Source organism: Centroberyx affinis, unplaced genomic scaffold (genome assembly GCF_046629955.1).
Source record: "Centroberyx affinis isolate AG114_WGS23_722 - 3 ecotype Tasmania unplaced genomic scaffold, CSIRO-AGI_Caff_v1 ptg005860l_1, whole genome shotgun sequence".
Taxonomy (NCBI): Eukaryota; Metazoa; Chordata; class Actinopteri; order Beryciformes; family Berycidae; genus Centroberyx; species Centroberyx affinis.
This window is the reverse complement of record NW_027282972.1, coordinates 13829-17500: the sequence shown is the minus strand read 5'-3', so window position 1 is coordinate 17500 and position 3672 is coordinate 13829. Positions and strand designations below refer to the sequence as shown.

Below are 3672 nucleotides of genomic sequence, written 5' to 3'. Positions count from 1 at the left end.
AGGGAGAGAAAAAAGGAGTGTGTGTGTGTGCGCGTGTGTGTGTGTGTGTGTGTGTGTGTGTGTGTGTGTGTGTGTGTGTGTGTGTGTGTGTGTGAGATGGTGTTAACAGCACCAAGCTAATCCTTTCCTTTCCTCTGCTAATCTGTTAGCTGGAGCCGACAGCACTGGCTTTAACCCAAACTAAGGTGGTTTTGTGTGTGTGTGTGCGTGTGTGTGTGTGTGTGTGTGTGTGTGTGTGCGTGTGTGTGTGTGTGTGTGTGCATGCAAATGTTAAGTACAGTAAATTATGTCTAACGTCTCCAAAACCATTAATGCAAACATGTCGAATCATCACCGCTGCGCTGGAGCAAATCCCAGCTCATCTCTCTCTCTCTCTCTCTCTCTGCTTATCAGAAAGTTTTAAAACCATTTCTAAAAGTTTCCTAAAGTTTGGAAACTTTCCTCTGCTTAGAAGCAGACCTCAGCAGGAAGTAGGAAAAAAAAAAAAGAATAAGCCGGCGGTATAAAGAGTGACAGATCTGCTCGGCTTGGTGAGAACAACAACAGCATGAACAGCAGCAGTGGAGTTAAAGCGGTTTATGCTAAATCTGATGGGAAATGGATTCTACTGACCTACTTTGGGTCAACTGAGTTACTGTATAAACTCACACTGTTTATCTGCATCTCTGTCTGTTTGTCTCTCTCTCTCTCTCTCTCTCTCTCTCTCTCTCTATTTGTGTCGCTCTCTGTGTCTGTGTGTCTCACTCTCCCAGGGACGCTGCTAGTGTGTGTGTGTGTGTATGTGTGGGGGGGGGGAACTATATTCAGGGGGCCCCAACCCAAAAACAAGGTGAAACTGGACGAATTTAGAAATCATTGAGGATGGAGAGCCAGTGATGAGTCAACAGGTTTGCAGCTGTGTCACAAATCTTCCAGCATGCATTCAGTCAAGTCTAAACATACATAGTCAATAATTGGCAAATAAATGTGCAACACACACACATACAGCAGTACCTCTAATTCTATGAATCGTGTGTGTTTACTGTATGTCCAACTCCCTGTATGTCTTGTATGTGACCAGAACAAGGTGAATTTTCACGTGTGGATAATAAAGGTATTCTATTCTATTCTGTAAATTGGAGTATTTCAAAAGTACATTAGTTAATTGAGCACATAATAAATAGTGAAGCACATAATAAATAGTGAAGCACATAATAAATAGTGAAGTATTCGGGTGTGCGTGTCTCTGAGTGTTTTTTCACAAATCTCCCAGCAACCACGGCTCCCATGGATGAATATATAATAACTGTGGAGTGGGTGTAAAAACATTCATTGGTGAAAGTAAAGAAAATAGTCTCTGGTCCAACTAGTCCTAGTCTCTACTCCAAAACACTTGTAGCTTGAGAAGAGTTAGGGCTGGGCAATATATCGATATTATATCGATATCGTGATATGAGACTAGATATCGTCTTAGATTTTGGATATCGTAATATCGTGATATGGCATAAGAGTTGTCTTTTCCTGGTTTTAAAGGCTGCATTACAGTAAAGTGATGTCATTTTCTGAACTTACCAGACTAATCTAGCTGTTCTATTATTTGCTTTTACCCACTTAGTCATTATATCCACATTACTGATGATTATTTATCAAAAATCTCACTGTGTAAATATTTTGTGAAAGCACCAATAGTCATCCCTACAATAATGTCACAATATCGATATCAAGGTATTTGGTCAAAAATATCGTGATATTTGCTTTTGTCCATATCGCCCAGCCCTAAGAACAGTCAGCTCAGTTAACCTGAACAGATTTTGGCTTCGTTAGCGAAGGTATCGGCGGCCAATTCCAAGAAAAACTGCTGTAAAACACTGTAATCTGCCGTATCAATTGCAGAAAAACATCGGTATCGGCTCTCAAACCCCCGGTATCGGTCGGAGCCTTCTGTCCAGACCTTCTGACATCACTGCGTGCTCGCTGTAATCCCATTAGCGGCGGACAGCGGCATGCCAGCGCAGCAGAAGCCCCAACAGCCTCGTCCTTGTTGCCGTCATGTGTCTGCTGTGTCTGCTGTGTCTGCTGTGTCCGCCACACTGCTGCATGCTGTAAGACCTGAAGACAGATGTGTGTGTGTGTGTTGTCCACTGATTGGTCAAAATTGGATCAGCGGTGTCCGAGGTATCGTGCGTGACGGACGGATGAACGAATAAACCGATGAAAAGTGACCCAAAAATGTATTTCACTGTATGTAAGGTTCTGTTTTCCTGTACAACAGAGCTGGGAAACGAGCATATTTCATCTTATCACGATCAAATAATAACACTGAGTTATCGTGATCCAACCTGTATTGAGAATTGAAGGATTTCTTGAAGTTTATAATTGTAATTGTTTAGATGATCTGTGTATTGTTCTACAGGAACATTTACAAGTCCTATAGGGGCTGTGGGGCCTGCCTATAGGGTGGGGTAAGACCACTGGAAAGACTCTAGGCTCCTTCGAAGAATCCTACAAGATCTCATATAAATTGATTTCCTTTTTGAGAGGAAGAATTGAGGGAGTCACTCTCAGAGAAGTTATACTGGCTGACCTGAGGTGTCACCAGTGCGAGAGCGACTGCTCAACATCTTTCTTTCTGTTCGTTTTTAATGTCATTTTATGTATTTTTTTTCTGTTTTATGTGAAGCACATTGTATTTGCCTTGTGTATGAAACGTGCTATATAAATAAAGTTTGCCTTGCCTTGCCTACACAATTCCGTTGTATAGATTAAAATGATGCAGAAGAAATACCAAGTAAAATAATAATAAATAAATAATTTAGGGAATATTGTTGGAGAATTACAGTTTCACCTTGCATTTGATTATTTAGCATGTGATTTTGCATGATTTGTACTGTATATTAGGGATGAGACAATATATCGAAATTCAATATATCGCAATGCAAAAATGTGTCAATCCGTACGGTGGGTCAGGAACATGAATGGTGATATCAGCTCCATGTTATTCTGCTGTAGTAATCACAGGTGAGACGCTTGACCATCACAGTTTCACAAGCTCTCCATCCAAATTATATTATTGTCACTTTGTAATGACATTTTTAAAATTGTTGTTTACATTCTAGCGAGCCAATGGCATCGCTAGAAAGATTTGTGGCTCAGAAATAAACAGAATTCTGCACAGTCAGACTTTGTCATCACTGAACCTTTATTTATTATTTGTCATATCGTGGTTGTATTGAATCGTGAACCTCATATCGTGTATCGAATCGTATTGTGAGAGAAGCAAATTGTCTCATCCCTGCTGTATATGGACTGTGTTGTGATTCCTACCCACACGCCGTGAAGATCTGCACGTTTCTTTCGTGTGTCGTGAACAGGAGGCCAAACAGTGAAGTCATTCTTTTCCCTCTCTACCTCCTTCTCCTCCTCCTCCTCATCCTCCTCCTGCAAGAAGTGGGTCGGCGTGTCACGTTGGCCACAAGAATCCCATCCTACACGTGCTCGCTCTCTCTCTCTCTCTCTCTCTCTCTCTCTCTCTCTCCATCTATCCCACCCCCCCGCCCCCCTCTCCATCCCTCACTGTCAGTAAATACATCTGGCAGTCTGCTTGGTCTACTTTAGTCAAGAAGAAAAATAAATATATACTGTATATATATATATATATCAAAGGAGCCTTTTTTCTTCTCATAATAGCCAGGA

The 3672-nt window shown here is 41.4% G+C and overlaps 1 protein-coding gene across 1 annotated transcript in view; it reads right to left on the bottom strand.

Annotated features, from left to right (window-relative positions):
- LOC139667897 (SH3 domain-binding protein 5-like) overlaps positions 1–3414 on the bottom strand; it is a 27479-nt gene extending 24065 nt beyond the window's left edge. The window contains exon 1 of the mRNA XM_071547381.1: positions 3304–3414. The gene's annotated coding sequence lies outside the window, so the exon portion shown is untranslated. The remainder of the gene's footprint in view (positions 1–3303) is intronic.
- Between the last annotated feature and the right edge of the window lie 258 nt (positions 3415–3672).